This window comes from Lynx canadensis, chromosome A2 (genome assembly GCF_007474595.2).
Source record: "Lynx canadensis isolate LIC74 chromosome A2, mLynCan4.pri.v2, whole genome shotgun sequence".
Taxonomy (NCBI): Eukaryota; Metazoa; Chordata; class Mammalia; order Carnivora; family Felidae; genus Lynx; species Lynx canadensis.
Window position 1 is genome coordinate 129,829,588 of NC_044304.2, and position 22,901 is coordinate 129,852,488.

Genomic DNA, 22,901 nt, shown 5'->3' on the forward strand with positions numbered 1-22,901 from the left:
GACCCATGTTTTTTAAAAAAGTACAAAGGTAAAAGCAAGCACAATAAATACAATTTCATATTCCATTCTTTTTGTTTACTATTAATATTATAGACATTTTACCATATCAGTAAAAAATCCCATAATGCAACTTTAAATGAATACATATTGTGATATCCATATGGGCCTACAAAAATATTTTTAATTATTTTTTACTTTTTCAGTTTTAAAAAATGTTTTTGTTTTTATAATTCCTTCATTAGTAAATATTTCAGGTATTTATTATCATTGGTTATTTAACAAAAACTCCTTGACATGTAATTACTGAATCAATGCAAATCTTAATACATATCATCTAATTACTATCCAAACACGTTGAATTTTACATGCCCACCATGAGAATATAACTTCTCCTATTACCTGGAAACCCTGCTCACACTTGATATTACTGTTTAGCATTATCTAGGTGGTAGATCAAAATAGCATCTCACCATTGATTCCTCTGCATTTATTTATTAAAGAGGTTGAACCTCTTGTGAAATTTTACTGCAGTAATAGTCTGCTGCAATTTTAAGTTAAACTATATTATGGTTTTGCCTATAACTGAATTATGAGCCACAGCATGATTTATAATTTATTATTGCTTGAAGTCCCATAGACTAAAATATCCTGTGTGTAAATTACGTACAGACCTTTTTTTAAAAGTTCTATTGCATAAAATTTCTGAGGCCAAGCCAGAGTAAGTATCTTCTCTCCTTACTTCCTGTTACTTTAAGATGTATAACGATATGAAGAATATTATACTTAATAGAGTTTTATATTTTAGGTATTTTGAAACCAATTAGTTCTTCATCATTCTTCAATTAAGAGTATCAATTATCCATAGGTAAGAATGAGACTGCAAAAAAAAAAAAAAACTAAAAAAAGTTTAGCAAACAGTTGATAAATTTAATGAAAGTGTTTTTAATTTTCTTGAAACCACAGAAAAAATTTTTAATGAAGACAAAAGATTAGAATTAAAATCTCTTTTCATTGTATTCATCAAAGTTGCAGTAATTCCAAAATTGTCAACATGTAATCTCCCCCATGATTGTGCAAGTTTCAAAACAGCTCAATTTTCAGTTATCTCCTACATAGCCTGATTCAGAAATCCTCTTAGCGGTATTCATTCCACGTTAAGAATCCTGCCTCTTCATTCTGGAAGAGCACAAGTCTAAGGGTAAAGTGCAGAGGGGGAGGAGAGCAAAAGGTGAAATGGGGAGAAAAAGAAAGGAGCTGGACATCATTGTTTCCTCCACTGTTAATACCACTTGAATCAAGAATGGAGGCAAAAAAAGTGCTTCCACACTATTTGCCACTCTGCTTTTGTGGGAAGTGCTCCCAACCTATTTTTTTTTTTAAGAGAGAGAGGCTATTCCCTGGGAGAGAACCACTGCTTTTTATCACAGTCACAGCTACCAAACAGAAAGCACTAGATTTTATTTAAGAAGATGTTTGAGAGGGGCACCTAGCTCAGTCAGTTAAGCATCCGACTCTTGGTTTCAGCTCAGGTCATGATCTCGCTGTTGTGGGATGAAGCCCCACGTCGGGCTCTGTGCTGACAGTGCAAGGCCGACTTGGGATTCTCTTTCTCCCTCTCTTTCTCTCTGCCCCTACCCTACTTGCAAGCTCTGTCACTCTCAAAATAAATAAATAAACTTAAAAAATATATGTATGAGGGGCACCTGGGTGGCGCAGTCGGTTAAGCGTCCGACTTCAGCCAGGTCACGATCTTGCGGTCCGGGAGTTCGAGCCCCGCGTCAGGCTCTGGGCTGATGGCTCAGAGCCTGGAGCCTGTTTCCGATTCTGTGTGTGTCTCTCTCTCTCTGCCCCTCCCCCGTTCATGCTCTGTCTCTCTCTGTCCCAAAAAATAAATAAACGTTGAAAAAAAAAAAAATTAAAAAAAAAATATATGTATGAGACATAGACATAGCAACCCTATTAACTTCGGTTTTAGTACCAGAAAAACATTATATAAAAGATATTTGGGGGATAATTGTGAGCCAGATATTAGAAAATATTACAGAATTAACTTTCTTAGGTGTGAAGAGGTAGTCACAGTTCTACAGAGGAAAATGTTTTTCTGTTTTTTTTATGAGTATGACATTTCAAGTATTCATCTTCAAATGTCTGATTCCAAATTGCTCTCTTGAAAACTGAAATTAGGTATGGTAACAACATTCACAGTGTTGAAAATGAGGAAAATTACCACTCTCTTGTATATATGGAAAAAGAACTAGTATAAATATTTAAATCAGTTAATATTAACATTAAATGCAACAGCCTAAATAATAACAAATATACAAAGACAACAACAGATTATTGTCTTATTAAGTAAAGTGATTCAGAAAAGTTCTAAAGGGTGCTCCCTTGTACCTAAATTGTTAAATTTGCAATTCTTTAATCCTTCTAAATTGGCAGGGTAATGGTAAACATTATGGGTTCACAATGATGTTAGATTTTAAACATTACCTTTTTGCAATGTATTTCTTCTCCTATTTAAAAAGCCCTTCACATTTACTAGAGACGTGGTTTAAAATGATCTATTTAAATCTCAATATTCTGGTCACAGGTGTAGTTGTTCTTCACATAGTAAGGAAAACTTGAGATGGATCACTATTTCAAACTCTTAAGTAGCCCTAAGAAAGACTCCAAAAAGAGGCATACAATATGTGACTATAGCAGGTATCATCTTCTTTCTATTAATTTATCTTGTGCTATGGAGCATTTTCTTCCTCTTTGCTTTAAGATATCTTTTTTCTCTCTATGCAGTTGCTATTTGGAAAACACAATAAAAATAGGAATTATAATATTCAACTATCCATGCACCGAACTTATTCATGTATAATTTTTAGATGTATATTTTACTTTCTATAATTCAAGCTTCATTTTACTACCTCAAAATTCAAAACTAATTATTTTAGATGATATAGATGTAAGAACCAACAAAGACTTTTCTAACTATAGAGAAACAATATAATCAATTCAGCTACCAAAGTCAATGTAACTAAGTGATGGAAAATAAAAGAAATATTTTGAGCATTCAGAAAATGCATGTAGATATGTAATGTATGACATATACAGAAACACAGAACATGAAAAAGCATCTATCAAAAATTATCTCACATTGTAGATTGACGAATTAGAAAATTCCAACACTAGGTTTTGAAAGAGAATTGCTTATAAACCTTTTCTTCTTCAATAACCCAAAGTTATATACAAACATAGTGTATGATTTCATTGCTTAGATGAAATTAGATATGTACTACCCAAACCCTTAAATTTCAATAATTATATAAATGACAGTCTTTTATAGCTATTTATAAGGCAAATGGGCTTCTGTACAATAAAATATAGAATAAACATTGTATATCTTGGGGCACCTGGGTAGCTAGGTCAGTATAGCATCTGACTTTGGCTCAGGTCATGATCTCGCAGTTTGTGAGTTCGAGGCCCACGTCAGACTCACTGTTGTCAGCTTGGGGCCTGGAGCCCACTTCAGATTCTGTGTCTCTCTCTACCCCTTCCCTTCTGGTTTTCTCTCTCTCTCTCTTTCTCTCTTCTCTCTCTCTCTCAAAAACAAACATTAAAAAAAATTTAAATAAATAAAACATTGTATATCTTGGTTTTGAAGAAGTAAACATCCCTTAAACTCAAGTCAGAAAACATAACGAATATAGAGAAAAGTTTAATTAAAGATACTAATTCTTGGGGCGCCTGGGTGGCGCAGTCGGTTAAGCGTCCGACTTCAGCCAGGTCACGATCTCGCGGTCCGGGAGTTCGAGCCCCGCGTCGGGCTCTGGGCTGATGGCTCAGAGCCTGGAGCCTGTTTCCGATTCTGTGTCTCCCTCTCTCTCTGCCCCTCCCCCGTTCATGCTCTGTCTCTCTCTGTCGCAAAAATAAATAAACGTTGAAAAAAAAATTTAAAAAAAAAAAAAAAAAAAGATACTAATTCTTAAAATCTATGTAAGAGAATATATTACCTGAATAGAATGACACATTTAACCTGCTTTATCTGAGTTTCCACTCAACTTATAGTAAATCATAATGTAGTTTGCATAAATGTGTCTTCGTAAACAAGTAATTTCTATGACTGTGTTAGCATATTCTCCACTCCCAGTGCTATACGTATCTATCACAACTGTTCCTGCCAGATATAGTAGTTATTCATGTATCCATCTACCTCATTAGATACCCGAAGACTGAACCAAATCTTTCATGTCATCTGGCACAGAATACAAAATAAAAGAATTAACAACAGCTAAATAAAAGTGGGAAAATTCAGCTCACCAGTACAATGATTCTGAATAGAAAAGTATTTTTTACTATTTTCAGAGGCATATTAGAAGCTACAAAGTAATCTTCTAGTATCTCGATGACATAAATGCTACCATCTGATCCTCTGGTTTATCCAAGATAAATGCAGAGGTAGAAATAAGAGAGCCACAAATGGCTTGTGGTCAGAAATGGAAACAGAAAAACATGTAGCATATAAGATGAAAAATTCTGAACTCTCCAGATATCTACATATGAAAAAGTTCCTATCTTCAGTATGGAAATGGGAGTTAAACTACATACATGATCACCTGTTTGGGGAGAGGAGGTATATAGTAACATATAACACACAGAAATAAGTATGGGGATAGAGCCTTATGAAGCACAAGATCTGCTCATTTTTCCATCTTTTCATTGCTAGGCTGGAGAATATAAAAGCTAACTGCAGTAGCCCACTTCATGACCTCTCAGTCATAACAGAACTAATGAAAGTACAATGATCCAATCTTACTCAGGGAACTTGTATGATTTTTAAAAACAGCACGAATGGAACAGCTCTCTCGGAGTACTCTCCTATAAGCTCTTCAAAGTTAGTTTGAAAACTGTCAATACAGCTGGAGTTCTTTTCAACACTGCTGCAAGTTAGGAAGAAATATTAAAGAAGCTCCAAGAATTGATACAATTCAGGAAAAATAATTTAAACAATATTACCACAATTATGACATGTTACAATGAAATCTATCGCAGCTAGAAATGAATAGGACCCCAGAGAATGTTAACGAGGAATGAATTTACAGATGACTCAGTTTACTCCAGCAGGAAAGTTACAGTCCCTTCTTGCTCCTTAGTGGTACAAAAATGATTTCAGGGGCCACAGGTTCTAAAAACATTACAAAGTTTGAAGAATATAAAAAATCAGTTATAAGGAAAAATAAGGTTTTAGATTTTATAAGCCCCAGGAAGCAAGGCTTACATTTAGTTACATAAATTAGAGGTGTGTTACATCTCAGAGTAGGTAACAGCTGGATACTGTGCAGAATAAATGTGCATGCCAATGGGTGGGATGTTCGTAATGCTGAAGGGCAAGAGAGAGATGTATAGCTTGGGAAGTGATGTGGATAATTACTTGTCATTAAACAGCAGAGTAATTGCTTCAGCAAATTCCCATGTAACTATTCCACATGAAACTTCAACGTGCCCTTGGACTACTAAACATCCATAGTTGTCTCAAACAATCTTAGCAAAAAGACAGCAGTCAATGATGCATCACACTTAAAAAGAAGATCATTGTTTTATAATTTAGTCTCACAAAACACATTAGGGACTCTAAACATTAATAACAGAAAGACAAAAACCCATTGATTTTTACATTAGTAAGACCTTGGTAAGACCTCAGAATCCACTTTTTTTTCTAACACGCTCAGTCTATGTGTTTGATAAAATCTATGGTGTATAAGTTTAGTTAAAATATCTTCTTCCTGTTTGGAAGGTTTTCATGTATATTCAATATCCGAGTTTCATAATAAGCAAAACTAAGAAACACTTAAGTTGCTATAGGATATTGGGTGGTATCAATGGATAGAGAAGATTCTGAGTAGCCGAAGCAGAGGCAATGGTTTAAATCTCAAAGTCCCAACATATTCTGGTGAGGAGGAGGACGAGGAGGAGGAGGAGAAGAAGGAAAAGAAGAAGAGAAGGAAAAGGAGGAGGAGGAAGAGAAGGAGGAAGAGGAAGAAGAAGAAGAAGAGGAGGAGGAAGAACAAGTAAAACTACACAAACTCATGACTCCAACATAACTAGAAGATAAGAACCTCTCAACCTCAAATCACTCTTAAGTACAAAACTAAACATTAAGTCCCAGCAAGCTCTCAGTGGTGCTCCAGCCATCAAGCTCATGGGGACCAAGAGCAGTTCAGGAGAAATTACACTGAAAGAAAGAAGAGGAGAGCTAATGGCAGGCCTAAATGTGTCTTAAAATCACTGCTAGAAAGTTGGTCCTCTGCACAAAAATACTGCAAAGTCAGCAGTTAGATAAGAGCCTGCCAAGAACAAGGACATGACAAGGCAATGTCAGAAAAGTCTCATGTTGGAGCAAGAGAGTTAAAACAGAAGGAAAGGTTTCCTTGGAAACTGTACATAGAAAGATAAAGAAGCATGGTGGGAGGGGGGAGGAGGGTATTTAGAATCCCAGAAGACAAAAGCAAATTTAAAACTTAAGAGACATATCACTCAGGAAACAAACAATATTTTGCCTACAGTGAAAAAAGAGGGTGGCTCTTGAACTAGTAATGTCAGAACCATCCCAACTCACTGAAAAGAACCCAACAGAAAAGCAACTATCAAAAGAAAATTCAAATTGAGACCCCAAACAATTCAACTGATGAGAATTTCACCCCTCACCACAAGTTGGCAAGACAGACTGAAACTTTAACATAACATTCACAGCGTAAATAAATACCACAGGCCAAGCTTTAGGTAGATGAAACAGAAATTGAAAACGAGGGGAAAAAATGCATGACAAGAAAAAAGGAGGAGATAAAACAAGGATTAACTGAATTCACAAAAAAAATGGAAGAAGAATACAAAATCATACCACAAGTGGAAACTAAATTGCAAAATGCTAAAAGGAAAATAGATTTGAATGAAAATACAAAAGAGGTATCAGAAAAACAAGAGAAAAGTAAATAAAATGAAATAGAGAAAAAAGTAAGATGGATCAGAGAGAAAGGGACTGAAATGTAAAACAGGCAAAAGAAAACCCAAAGAATGTATAAATGGAGTTCCCAAAGGATATTGTTGTACAATGGGATAGCATTAATAGTTGATACTCCAATTCAAGGTTTTCAAAAATGAAAGACCTGAATCTACACACTGAAAGGGCCCACTGGACACCAGCGGGAAAGGACCTGCAAATGATCAATTCAGAAATATATCCGATTAAAAATTAGTGGACATTAAAGATAAAGGAAAAATTCTCAGGGTCTCCAGGAAAAAAATTCAAATAATGTACAAAAGAAAAAGAATTAGACTGGCAACAGATTTATCAAAAACAAGATATGAAACAACATACCACTGGAGCAGCATTTTCATAAATCTCCAGGAAACAAGGGAAACCCTAGGATGGATATCCAGCCAAGCTGCCTTTGAGTATTAACACTATTAAAAACAGTTTTGAACATGTAAGAACTCAAAAAATTCTCTGTCTACAGGTCCTTGAAGAATATATTAGAAGACGAACTTAATCCAACTAATTAGTGATTAGGAAAGTTAAGCAAGGGGCGCCTGGGTGGCGCAGTCGGTTAAGCGTCCGACTTCAGCCAGGTCACGATCTCGCGGTCCGTGAGTTCGAGCCCCGCGTCGGGCTCTGGGCTGATGGCTCAGAGCCTGGAGCCTGTTTCCGATTCTGTGTCTCCCTCTCTCTCTCTACCCCTCCCCCGTTCATGCTCTGTCTCTCTCTGTCCCAAAAATAAATAAACGTTGAAAAAAAAAAAAAGAAAGTTAAGCAAAAAACTAAGTGTACATATATATCTTCATTTGTAATGTAAGATATAAAGACAATTAAGCATGGGGATACAATATGTTTTATGTTCTGTGTGATATATTATGATCTGAATGTTCTCACAAAGTATAAATAATGATGATAAAACAATGGGGTAAGGAGGAAAACCATCAGGTAGAAAGTATACTGTTAACAATTACCAAACCAGATATCAAATGGATAAAGTTTAAAATTGGGAATAAAGGCATTAATAAGGCATAAGTTCAATGTGACTACTAAAACAAAAATAAAACCTTCTAAGAAAATTCAAAGAAATTAGAAAAAAAAAGGGGCGCCTGGGTGGCTCAGTCGGTTGAGCGTCCGACTTCGGCTCAGGTCATGATCTCACGGTCCGTGAGGTCAAGCCCCGCGTCGGGCTCTGTGCTGACAGCTCAGAGCCTGGAGCCTGTTTCAGATTCTGTGTCTCCCTCTCTCTCTGACCCTCCCCCGTTCATGCTCTGTCTCTCCCTGTCTCAAAAATAAATAAACATTAAAAAAAATTAAAAAAAGAAAATAAAAAAAGAAAAAACTCTTACAGAAAAAAGAAACCCAGCAAATAAACCATAACATGTATAATAATTATCATATGAAATAACATGATGGAATTAAGACCAAATACAGCAGTCTTTTTACTAACTCTGAGTGCACTTAAACTATTTAAAGGAAAAGACTTTTTAGTGTGGCTCATAAAATGGAACCTAACTATGCACTATAAACAAGGTAGATACTTAAAAGAAAATTAGTCAACAAACCCAAATATAAAGGGATAAGCAAAAACATATCAGGAAAATTGAAACAATAGGTGAGCAGGGATAGTAACACAGATATCAAACAAAACAGAATGCAAAACAGAAACCATTAAATGTAAAAAAAGAGGGACAGTTTTTAATCTTTAAAGCCAAAACTACAATGAAGATATAATAAATATAAATATCCGTGTAGCAAATAGCACAGCATTCGTCTTTGTAAAGCAAAATTTCAGAGATATCAGGACACACAGAAAAAGCAAACTATCAATAGGAGTCAGTACAAGACAGATCAAGTGAACAACAAAAAAAAAAAAAGCAAAAAAAAAAATTTAAGCCTAAACATGGAATTAATAAGGTAGATTTTAGGGATGTATATTAAACTTTATATGCTGAAAATAGAATATAAACCTTCTTCTCAAATGCATATGGAGCATCACAAAAATTAATCCCATTTTAGTTCACAAGGAAAATATCAGTACATTCTACAAAACAAAAATATTAGAAAGCAATACTTTCTGATCTCAATGAAATAAAACTAGAAATTATTTAATTTTTGTAAAAGCCCCTTCTACTTGGATTAAAAAAAAAATATTTGTGGGGCGCCTGGGTGGCTCCGTCGGTTAAGCGGCCGACTTCGGCTCAGGTCACGATCTCACCGTCCGTGAGTTCGAGCCCCGCGTCGGGCTCTGTGCTGCCAGCTCAGAGCCTGGAGCCTGTTTCGGATTCTGTGTCTCCCTCTCTCTGACCCTCCCCTGTTCATGCTCTGTCTCTCTCTGTCTCAAAAATAAATAAACGGTAAAAAAAAAAAAAAAAAAAAAAAAACTTTAAAAAAAAATATTTGTTTTAAGCAACAATTGGATGAAAACATGAATATAAACTGAAAGAAAAAAATACCTTTAAAAATATTAAAATTAAAACACATGAGATATTTTGAAAGCACTGATCAGAGAAAAATTCAGAGCTTTAAACATTTCTCTCAATAAAGTTCAAAGAACAAATATATAAAGGGGTGCCTGGGTGGCTCAGTCGGTTAAGCATCCAACTTTTCGGCTCAGGTCATGATCTCTCAGGTTATGAGTTCGACCGCCACGTAGAGCTCTGTGCAGACAGCTTGGTGCCTGGAGCCTGCTTCAGATTCTATGTCTCCCCCTCTCTCTCTGCCCCTCCCCCACTCACAGTCTGTCCCTCTCTGTCTCTCAAAAATAAAAAATAAAAAAATTTTAAATATATATATATGAATCACTGTCAAAGCCAAGCAAGGACAGCTCCAGACCTTCTCACACTTCCCATCTCTTTCTTCTTCTACCCCAGCTCTGATTCAGTCAGAAAAGGCACCCCATTTTTCAGGACTCATGGGCACCCAGACAGTCCAGGCTAATCTTCCCACCCCTATGTTGATAACCTAAATCATGTCTGCCAAATCCCTTTTGGTCTACAAAATAATATATTCAAAGGTTCTGTGGATTAGGGCATGGACATCTGTGAGAGGGGTGGGGAGCATTATTTTGCCAACCTGAGTAACATATACATTTTCTTTTATCCAGCAATTGCACACACATACACAACTTGCACACCATTAAAAGCGAGGTAACAGAGAAAACAAATTCATACATATATACATACATATATTTGTACATATATAAAAATTAAACTCCCAGCTCAGAAAGGTATTCAAAATAGAAACTAACTTGAAAAACATGGTGTTTCATACACACATGACTACAGAAAGACAGTACCCAGGTATGCCGCAAGTTCTCACTGCTTCCGATTAAGTAGAACTTGGTCCTGACACTGCACAAGAGCTCCTGGAAATGGAGCTCCCTGCAGATACATGGAACCAACTGCCCCAGTGACCGAGATACCAGACTACGAAATGTAACTTCTTTTTTAATTTTTCACTTTTACTTTCTTCGTGCCATTTCTCTTGACTTTTATTTATTCCATTTCCTATCATGTCTCACTACACAGAAAGACAGAAAGAGAAAGGTAGCTCAGTTTTAGGTCAGATCGGTCTGGTAACAAGAGAAATCAAAAGTTTGAAACACACCTATTCCTTCTTCAGTCCCATCACTCTTGCATAATTAATCAAAGCCCTGACAAGCAGCTTTCATGGGCTTTTGACCCTGAGACAAGAGCAAGTTACAGGCCAAGTGCCATGAGCTCAGCAGAGATTCACACTTCCTAATGCTCTTCTGAAATCTAAACTTTAACACGGGCACAGCAGTAGGGGAGACAGAAATGGCATTCTTACAGAAGAGATAGAAACTAGAGCTTTATTTAAGCTTCCTTCACTCTTCTTAATGGATAACTTAGATATTTAAAACTATATTTGATGAAACGATGCCCACCTTTATGTAAGGTTAATTTTGAGGATGAATACCAAATTTTAAGCCTTAACAGTTCTAAAAACTCAACTGTACAACACTAAAGGTGAAATGTCTACAGAGTGGAAATATAACAAAGCTGAATGGTGAATGGATGAGAAGAAAACATTTATACCACATGCAACAGAGGAAAGGTTAGTTATAGTATATAACTATTACATAGTATATAGTATTATAAAAAACAACTCCGAGGAAAGATAGGTAAAACATTCAATTAACAGAAGAAATAAAAATAAGCCTAAGAACTTGAAAAGATGTCAAACATCACTAATAAATTAAGAGATGCAAATAAAAATCAGGATATGCTTCCCATGAAATTACAAATTTAATAGCTTTATAACATCCGGTTATGTGAGAATATGGGGAAATTGCCATTCTCATACAATATTGGTGGGAACATAAAAAGGTGCAATTTTGTTGGAGAACAACATTGTCAGTACCTATCAAAATCTAAAATTTACATGCCATACTATTTCCATCTCCAGTCATCTATTCTTGAGACACAATTACAAAGAGACACAATTTTAACTGTGAATTCTTTTAAAAAGGTGTGTAATGATATGAAAAATTTGCACAAAAATAAAGGCCTGGAAGGATACACACCACATGGATGATGGTATCGACAGGGTGGGAACTGTGAATGACTAAAATGAGTAAAGAGGTACTTGCACATTTCAACTCAGTATGTCCTTACCTAATTTTGAATTTTTACATAAGAACGTTTTCAAGTATACTTGTATAATCTCATCTTAATAAGTTATTTTTAATGTGACAAGGAGATAAAAAATTGAAGACAGCATGTGCCTAAGATGTTTTAGATACTTTTAGTCATGATGGCCCTTCTCAACCTACCCTTTAGTCTCAGCAATATTTTTATGCTTTTCAATTTTTATCTATTTTTTATTTTGGTGGAATCCATAGATTCCTCGATCATATCTTCCAGCTCAAAAATTCTAACAGTGTATTTTCTAGATTTTTATCCTGTCTGTAGTTATGCTTTACTGTCAGTGACAACATTTTTCAATTCTACAGTTTCAGATTAGTTCCTTTTTGTATCCATACATTCATATTTGCTTCTATCTGTTTTGTGGTTACATAATCTCTTGCTCTAATTCAATGAAAGTAATTTTTTCACTTATCTCCATGAAAATGAAAATCAAATACACGTGTTTTAAAGCTTTTATCAAACCCTTCCATTAAACTATTTTTTTATAAAAAGCCAATTTGTGTTCACATTATTAATCAAGTTTTCTTTCTGAACAGCAGATTTCTTCATGTTTTTTTATACCGTTTACAGTGGGTAAGATAAAGTGGCCCAACAAAAACTAGCATGATGAGGTAGACAAAATAAATGAGAATAGTACCAAAAACAGGTTAGCACACATCATACATATTTAATATTAGTTGTTCAAATCTTGTTTCAACTCCATCTTTAAATTTTAGTCAAGTTACTTAAAAGCAAGCCTACATTGCTATTATTTAAATTTGAATATTTGGTCTTCAGGAATATTGCAGTACTCTCTTGGTTCAATAACATTTTTATATTAGGATTAAAATTCTAACTGATGCCACAAGGATCAGCCTTTATCAGTTAAATGAAAATGCCATATTTTTTAAAGCAAGCAATCATAAAAAGTAATACATTATATTAAAAAATTTACTTTAACTTAGAAACATAAATAAATCCTGATTTGCCAGTCTTTTGAAGTTATTTGAAGATACGAAACAATTATTTAGGAATGGCAATAACAGTAATTAGTGTAATCATCCCTTACCAATTGATTTTTTTTCTATTTCCCATGGCTCCTAGCACATGCTTTGTAATAAAAGTATGAAATAAATTATTTGGATGGATGGGCAGAACAACAAGTATATAAATGGGAATGAATCAACCATTTAGCTCAAAGAACCAAGTCTGACTTCAAATTAGTCAAACCTAGAGTACCTTAGTTACCCAAAGTACCATACATCTAGGGTCAGCGTTTCATTTTTTTTTTAAACAATATCAGCAGGAGTATGAACAACAACACCAACAAACATCCACTACAAATCTGCTGTCCGAAGGACTCTGTAAGTTTCATCAGAAACACACAAAAAAATAAGCAAGACTGCCTCTACACATAATCCAGGTATAGACTTAAGACACACATAAAAGGACATATTACAATTCGAGGCATCTATGCTAAGTAGCAAGGAGGTGAGAAAGAGAACAAGGTGAGACAAAGAAACAAGACAAGAAGCACAGTACAAGCACTTCAAGGAGGCGGGAAGGGAAGGGAAGGGAAGGGAAGGGAAGGGAAGGGAAGGGAAGGGAAGGGAAGGGGGGGAGGGGAAGGAAGGTTCTGCAGTCCAGGACACCATGGCAGAAATGTTGATCTGTGGGCAACGATGAAGTCCGTGTACAAGAGGGGGCATGGGGGAAAGGTGGGTGGAAGTTGTGCATGGTCAAAGAAAAGACACGGACTGTAGAAGGAAACAAACGCTTTTCTTTCTTCTTAGCATAACCTTGTTGTGCTGTAACTGTAAATATTTTAGATGAAAATCTAGGACTAAAGGTCAACCATTCACCCCATCCTCATCATTCTACCCACAGCAAACTGTTATCAGCCATAAACAGAGACTAGGTGTTCTGAGCAATCAACTACTTTGGTAAAACAAGACTTAACAGATATAACAGTAATCTAACAATCAGAATAAAATAACTACACTTAATGGTAAAAGTTGACTGACATAACTTAAACTGTCTTCAATAACTTAGAAGCCATTTAAGACCTTACAGCATCCATGAAGGGGAAAAAAAATCGCTATTGTTTACCGAGCACCACTGTATGCCAAGTACTGCAGTGTAAGCTTCTCGTTATCACCTCACTTAGTATTTACTATGTACTCATATGAAGTATTACTTTTGTTTTATGGATAAAACAAAATCCAGGTGTCTAATATTCCTTACTCACTCATGACAGAAATAGCACTAGGTCTGATTCCACAGTCTTGTCCCTTCACCGTAATATTGTATGTGTATGTGTTTTAAAAAGAGTTATAGTTGGCAACAAGCTTTCCTAAAAATCAATCAATGAGACTATTTACCTTGAATCTCAAAAATATTGTCCCAGAAGTCACTGACTACCTCTTTTTTTTTCTTTTTCTTTTTTCTTTTTCCTTTTTTTTTTTTTTTTAATCATAGTACACTACGGGTGAGTTCCTCTGGATTTTATTTGTATAAACGATTCTTCCTTCAAACTAAATTACTTTAAAAACACTTACCACAAAGGAAATTGCTAACACAATCATTATCTACCTCAGTACAAACTAATGTTATTATCTCCAGGAAACAGAAGCAACTGAATTACATAATAGAAATATTAGTTTAAAAGGTCACTGGATGTCAGAATGTATCATTTTACAGAAGTCTCAGGAGACACCATTCATCAGAAATTATAATGCCTAGAACACCAAGTTCAATGCCATGATTTAGCAGATCTTGTTCTTCCTTGGTTCATTTAGCACCAGTTATGAAACTCTGGCAAGTGGAGTATAGTTATTCTCTCTCTGAAATATTTCCATCCACATGCAAGGCAAAAGAAAGAAAACCAGGGAGGTCTATTTGAACAATGCTTTATTAAAAACACATCTAATATCCCACATTAATATACAGAACATACACACAAAAATTAGCTCTAAAATAGATGAGCTTAGTCCCACTCCCACCATTAAAAGATAAAGAAACAAAGACTCAATAAAGTCAAAAGTTTACCCAAAGTTATAGAAATAATGATTGAAAGAACCAGAAGTCAAGAGTGGTAATCAAATTACACCATCACTCTCAACTAGATTAAAGTAAAACTGAACATGAAATAAAGAAAGATATGAAGTGATGCTTTCTTTCCCAAACTCACTTACAAACTTCAACTCAACTTTTGCATCTGGACCTACATTGGATTAGTAAAGGAATTTGATGAAAACTGAGTAATTAGCCCCTGCAATACATTAAAATACTTTCCAAACACTGTGTAAATACTTAAGGTAGTAACTGAGGCTGAAATAGCATTCTCAAACCATATTACACAAGATGCCTATGTTTTAAAACACATGGTGAGAAACACATTTAGCCTCTAAATGCTAATTTAGGATTAGAAGCCAATTAAAATTGCCACAGAGATATCAATCCTATGTTCACCACTAATACTATTCTTCTGTATACAAAATTCTTTAGATACAATTCATTGCCTGCAATATGTTACACATAATCAAGAAATAATAGTACAAAAGAAAGAAAAAAAAATTGGATGTCAAATGAACTAAAACTCTGCAAGTTTTTCAAGATTTCAAGTCTATGAGTCACTTTTCATAGTATACAAAGAACAAGAAAACCCATCACTATTGGAAATGCTGGGACCAAAAGAAAACTAAAAAATACATTATTCTAGTTGTTTTTAAAAATAAATTAATTATAGTGCTCGCTTCGGCAGCACATAGACTAAAATTGGAACAATGCAGAGAAGATTAGCATGGTCCCTGCGCAAGGATGACACACAAATTTGTGAAGTGTTCCATATTTGTTTTAATGCTTTTTAAAATGTTTATTTAACTTTGAGAGAGACAGACATAGACAGAGCACGACCTGAAGAGGGCAGAGGGAAAGGCAGACACAGAATGTGAAGCAGGCTCCAGGCTCTGAGCTGTCAGCACAGCTGACAAACAAATTAATTAATTAATTATATACATTTAGATTTCTCAAAATTTAAAACCGGGCATGTTTTCAGCCATATGATCCCTATTTCATCAAAATACATCCTTCATGTTCACCACATTATAAAATATGAATATAATACAAACACTTTAGAAAAATCTTTAGATTCATCTCCTAGATCTGAATATATATATCCTCTATCTCCCTGCAAATCCATTCCTAGGTTGATATCTAAGAGATATTCATACATGTACAGAAAAATTTAAAGAATATTTGTAGCAGAAAAAAAATAATAACCTAACTAACAACCTAAATGTCTGTTGACAGCAGAATGAAATCTAAATTGTGGAATCATCTGACTCCAGAGCAATAAAACTGAACTTCAGCTACACACACACAGGATGAACTTCATCTAAAGAATACTGAGTGAGAGGGGTGCCTGGATGGTTCAATCGGTTAAGCATCTGACTTCAGCTCAGGTTGTGATCTCCCGGCTTGTGAGTTCAAGCCCCATGTCAGGCTCCATGCTGACAGAGAGAGAAGTCTTCCTCTCTCTCTGCCCCTCACCCGCTCACGTTCTCTCTCTCTCAAAAATAAATGAAGATTAAAAAAAAAAAGGGTATGTTTAAAAAAAAAGAATATTGGGGCGCCTGGGTGTCTCAGTTGGTTAAGCATCCAACTTCTGCTCAGGTCATGATTTCACGGTTCGTGAGCTGGAGCCCCATATTGGGCTCTGTGCTAACAGCTCAGAGCCTGGAGCTTGCTTCAGATTCTGTGTCTCCCTCTCTTTCTGCCCCTCCCCCACTCACTCACACTCACACTCTCTCTCTCTCTCTCTCAAAAATAAACAAACATTAAAAAAATTAAAAAAAAATAATGTTGACTGAAAGAAGTCACACAGCAAGAGTATATACTATATAACTCAACTTACATACACTTCTGAAAAGGCAGAACTAATCTATGGAAATAAAAATCATCCAGGTGAGGCAGTGACACAAAGGGAATATGAGGGACATAGGGTCCTTAAGTATGTATTACATTTGTTCTGAGATTACATCCTGGGTTTCCCAGCAGGAGTAACCAGAATTATCAGAATATAGAAATGACTTTTCCACTAACTAGCCATATGATCTTTAATATAATTTAGCCTTCCAGTGGCAAGATTAATAGCCAATAAATCTCACATAGATCATCCGAAGATTTTTGAGAAAGATTTTAAATCATTTTTATTCATTTAACAAATATTCATTGTGAGCCTACTATGTATAAAACACCATTTCGGGCACCTGTCACTTACATTCTACTGGAGAGAAATAGAAAATATGCAGCAAACACAATGAATATATGAATTATAATGTAAACTGCAATCAGCGTTTAGGAAAAAAATATACAAGTACACACCAAATGAGACCTTCAATCCTGTCTGAACATTTCTGAGCACACATAAACACAGAAGGGAACTAGCTTTAAGTAACTATTTTATTTTATTACACTCTGAAGTAAATCCTTTCCCAGGGTTAATACTCCAGCATAAATCTTCATGAATAAGTCTTGATAACGTATGAAATATTTAAACATATCCTTGAAACCACAAAGGATAGAGCTGGAACCAAAAGGCAGATTTTTCAAAGAAAGAGATTAGTTCAGTGTTTCAGAAAGAACTTCAAATAATCAAAACACTTAAAAAGACAGTGTTAAAGAGAAACTTGATACTGGATTATAGAGAAATAAATTTATTCTGGAAGGAGGTTTGATTTGACCTATAAGACCCTTCTGGGGTTTTATTTTAAGAATAAATTAGCAATTAAGAGTTTTGAAAATATGTTAAAGTATTATTTGCTTTTAAAATATTTACTGCACATATACATTAATAAAATGAATGAATGTCATATACAACTTACATTCATAATAAATTGATATTTAAACTACTCAGTATTATCTTGTATACCTTAAAAATACTGTCATTATTACATGTAAGTGTAATTATAACAGCAATAAAATTTTATATCCCTCTTACTTTTTCCTCTTGAGCATAATGTCTAAAAGCATTTTATTTTTTAAAAAAAAATTTTTTTAACGTTTATTTATTTTTGAGACAGAGAGAGACAGAGCATGAACGGGAGAGGGGCAGAGAGAGAGGGAGACACAGAATCGGAAACAGGCTCCAGGCTCTGAGCCATCAGCCCAGAGCCCGACGCGGGGCTCGAACTCACGGACCGCGAGATCGTGACCTGGCTGAAGTCGGACGCTCAACCGACTGCGCCACCCAGGCGCCCCTAAAAGCATTTTAAATATGTTAACTTTTCCTGTAATTCTAGGTACACTAATAGGAATATTTGTGTTAGTCACCACACCCTTTTTAATAGAAAAAGATATACAAATCTCTAAAAATTTACAGGATTTTTAAAAGTTAATTTTAATATCATTCTAGCAGAAAAGATGTGCAAAAAATGAGCCAAATTTAAAAAAATGCATATCCTAAATCACACTGTTTAAAAATTCAGATAACAGAATAAAACAACACTGAGGCCTGTTTATGCCACACTGTAATGGTTTTAAATCATAGTTTGAACCCAAACTGAAAATCCTTGTAACTGCCTGTTACATATACAAGACATTTGTAGAATAATATCAAGTATTTATTAAGTGGTTGTACCCCCTTCGAACCCATTTTCCACACTATAGTTACCATGGTCTTTCTAAAATGTTATTTTATCGGGATGCCTGGGAGGCTCAGTTGGTTGCGCACCTGAATTCCACTCAGGTCACGATCTCATGGTTCATGAGTTCGAGCCCCACGTCCAGCTCTGTGCTGACAGCTCATAGCCTGGAGCCTGCTTTGGATTCTGTCTCCGACTCTCTCTGCCCCTCCCCTGCTCACTCTCTGTCTCTGTCTCTCTCTCTCTCTCTCTCTCTCTCAAAAATAAATAAACATTTTTTAAAAATTCAATAGTAATTTTATCATGTCATGTTCTTTCTTCTTTTAATTGTTTTTTAATATTTATTTATTTTTGAGAGAGAGAGAGAGAGAGAGAGAGAGAGATCATGAGCAGGAGAGTGGCAGAGAGAGATGGAGACACAAAATCCAAAGCATGCTCCAGTCTGTGTGCTGTCAGCACAGAGCCCAATGCGGGGCTCAAACTCTTGAGCTGTGAGATCATGACCTGTGAGGAAGCTGGACGCTCAATCAACTGAGCCACTCAGGTTCCCCAATGTTCTTCATGTTCCTTCTTAAAATTATAAATAGCTTTCTTTCTACCACAGGATCACACCCAAGTTCCTTAAAATAACTTTGAGGTAGCATGCCCTGCTTACCTATACAGATTTACGTCTCCCCACTCCACCTGAACTTAATTTTTCAACCACATGTCTCCAAGTCATGTTCTCTGAGCTTTGTGGATTCCCTGCTCGAAATATGAGCTGTCACTTCTGACAGAAATAGAATACTATTTCCTCTTCTTTCTTCCTGTCTTCTCAGCTTTCGACATTCAGCTGAGACAAGACATGTCCTTCAGTGAGAAGATTTTCGTGCCTTCCTTCATACCTAGTGCTTCTTTCCTAAAGCAGTCTCATACCGAGCTATATAGTTTAATGGTCTACCTTCCCCACTATCAGCAAGACAGGGACCATTTCTCTGTATCACTTTTCTGTACCCCGTGATATTTAAAGAATTCATTATCTCTTGGATAAATGAGTGAATGATATGAATGCCAGCCTTCAATATAAGTGATGTAAGTGCTGGGACACAACACAAAATAAGAATATATTTCCCACGCAAGTAATTTCATAGTCTAGGAATTTATTTCCCACACAAATAATTTCATAGTACAGGTGTCTGCTTAAAATGAAAACAGAATAGAGAAAGAGGTGACACGACCTTGGGGAAATTACTTAACCTCTTCAAGCTTTATCTTCTTCTTCTGTTAGGTGGGGGAACGTCACCATCTCATTACATAGTGCAACCATCCACTTATTTATCAAACCAGAAAACCAGTCACCATTCGGGTTTCCTCTCTCCCCCTCTGTTATTACATCCAATCCAACCAAAATGTCTGTGAATCTACCTCCAAAGAAGTATTTCAATCCATCCACTTCTCTCCACTTTTTTTCTATCCCCACAGTAATCCAGTTTCTCTCCTAGACTTCCAAATATATTATTTCCATTCTTACCTCATCTAATTTATTTATCATAGAGTAGTCAAAGAATCTTTATCAAACTATAAGTTGAATGCCACTTTACTTAAGATCTCTCTCAAAGACTTTATCTGCCCTATTAAAGGATATGGCCTCTAACAACACCTCCAAACTCATCTTGTCCAACTTTGCCCAAACAAATCTCCAGCCACACTGGTCTCCTTCCAGATCTTGCAACATGCCAAACTTTTTGCTGCCCCGGGGTCTTGACATATACTGTTCACTCTGTGTAGTACACTCTTCTCTTCATTTTTTATAAGGTTGATTCCTTTACTTCCTTCAGTTTCAGTGTGTCAGTTAAGAGAGACTTTCCCTCCTGTCCACCATAACTAAACTGTTGCGTCAGCCCACATTCCTGTTTTTCTCTATCACCACACACAGATCTTTCCTTCTTTCCCCTGCCTTCAGCATATTCTCAATGTGTAGAACTGTGCCAGGGTATAGAGCAAGCAGATTAAAAATGTCTCCAGAAGACAGAAGAAAAGAAGGGTAACTGTACATGGTCTGAACACGTGCAGACTATTTTGATGTGAACAGAGGTTTCCTATTTTCTCTAAATTTTACCTTTGACAGTCTAACATCCACCAGTAGAACTGGATAAATGCTTTCTGTTTAAAAGTCTACTATTAATACATACATTATCTAAAATAAGGCATGGGAGGGTACCTGGATGGCTCAGTCAGTTAGGCGTCTGACTCCGACTCAGGTCATGACCTCACGGTTTGTGGGTTCGAGCCTCACGTCGGGATCTGTGCTGACAGCTCAGAGCCTGGAGCCTGCTTCAGATTCTGTGTCTCCCTCTGTCTCACTGTCCCTCCCCAACTTGTGTGCTTGCTCTCTCTCAAAAGTAAATAAATAAACATTTACAAAAATTTTTTAAATAAGTCATGGGATGATACAACTGAATTAATATAAGTAGATAGCTGTTACTTTAGGAAGAATGAGTAGGATCGTGGAGAAATAAATAAATAAGACACTTTAGAGATTAATTCAACGTCCTAAAAATGAAGTGCTACCTGAGGGTGGTAGCATCAGGAAGAAGCCACACAATAATGTTTTGGATGAGAAAATGAGGGAAAATAAAATTTGAGTACCACAAACCCAGGACTATGAATACGAGTAAAACTGATGAGTGCAGAAGCAGTAGTAAAGATAAACCCTGAGTATTCTACATTTATTGTTTTCTCCTAGAATTTTCCTTGCACGTAAATACTTAGTATGAAAATTAGAAATTTCATGTAAGATCACATAGAATGTAATCCAGATTTTATGAGTCAATCAATCCTTTATAAGCCCTAGACAAGTCTAATATTGCTAAATGTGTAATATTAGTAATTTGAGGTCAGGTAAAACTGTCAAGTAGATGTAATCTTATTGCATACTGTTTTAGTTTTGCTTCATGAGAGCTCATTGCACTTAGATTCATTTTACGTTGGTCACCTGAGGCACAGTTTGCTACCCACCACTCTGCAATGAGCAGCTGTTTGCAATAATCCCCATGTTGCCTACAACATTAGACTGTCTCCTGGGGTTTAGACGATGTTGATTCCTAAAGGCCAGATTTAACACTTTGGGGAAATATAAAAGACATCAAACAACTACAGAAGGAGAAATAAGGTATGGATTTTGATTATTTGAGGACTGCAACTTATTACAGGCATTGGTTACCACAGAAATTATGATCTGTAAATGGCCTACGTGGAATAGGCTGGGAAATAATACGTTGTACAAAAATGGAGTTGACTCATAGCACATCAGAGATGGGTGGCACCATGGAGATTAACTGGCAGCAGTTCTGGCTAATGATTAACAGGTCGGAATCTCTCTAGTGAAAGCACTAATGTACCACTTGACAACTGTGGCCTCCACTGGAATGACTGCAATACAGGGCAGGTCGTTTTAAGGCAGTTCTGTTATAGAATTCTTTATATTGACTGAAAAATCAACCTCGGCTCTTTAATTTATTCCCACTAGGTTATGGTCCCTAGAACCAATAGAATAAATCAAGTTAATCTTCCATATCCCCACAGATATTTGGAAACAACTACTACATACCCTCACGCCTCATTTTCTTTGTCTTCGGATTGTACCACTGTCCATTATTCAATTCTAATGTTAATAAACATTATAATAATGAAACACAGTGTTTTAATCAAATGGGTCTCTTCTAAATTCCTTGCAATCGCCATATTTCAATAATCAAAGCCAAATGAACTAACCTACCAATAAGAACTAACAAATGTAGTAAGAGATTTGCAGGTGTCCTGAACTAAATCCTAATAAGGTTGGAATGAATTATAATCATCAGATAATGGAGATACTGAGGATTACAGAAATCAGAAAGGTCAGGAACTGAACTCATGGCTGACTTCGAACCCTAAGCCCTGTCCTGGACTACTTCAAGGGAGACCTGACCAGAGCAGAAGAGGAAACGGGCTAAGAGAAACTTCTGAACATCTGTTAACTCCTGAGTCTGTTATTTAATATACAAACTGACCCACATATTTAAGCCAGCTACGTGATCAATGTAGCAACTACATTTTTATCCAGCAACTGAAAAAAGGGCTAAACAAGGCAAGGAAGAGGACAGAACTTTCCACGTGCTACAGGAAGAGGTCTGAACTTACCTTAGATTTATGAGGCCATTGAGCATTTTAAGTGTTAGAATTATACATTTACTAAAGTCATCTTAAAAGATTGCTCTGAAAGTAGATATGGATAGATAAAATGAAAGCCACAGGAGAAGCTGAGAGCAGTAAAATAGTTCTCACAATAGTCCAGTGAACTGTGGACAAGAGTCTGAACTACATTGGTGGTGTGGGAATGGAACAAAGTACATGGACTCAACAGATTTAAAAGCAGAAGTGACAGTACTTGGTGATGGTTTAGATGATAAACTGTGGTACACTGCTGTTTCAGACTGTGGGCTCCAGTCTGACGCCGGGATTTGAAGTCCCACTTCGATTTGTGGGACTGACGCTGCACTTGAGTATCGACCGCGATAAAATAGGCACAAGAGTACCTCACTCGTGGAGATGCTGGTAACTTTCACT

General features: G+C 36.0%; 1 protein-coding gene and 1 non-coding gene across 2 annotated transcripts in view; one reads left to right on the top strand and one right to left on the bottom strand.

The window, feature by feature from the left end:
• Nucleotides 1–22,901, bottom strand: part of IMMP2L (inner mitochondrial membrane peptidase subunit 2) — an 885,960-nt gene that overhangs the window by 651,341 nt on the left and 211,718 nt on the right.
• On the top strand, nt 15,418–15,524 carry LOC115509572. Its single transcript, XR_003967436.1, has one exon. It is a non-coding gene; the product is annotated as a U6 spliceosomal RNA (small nuclear RNA).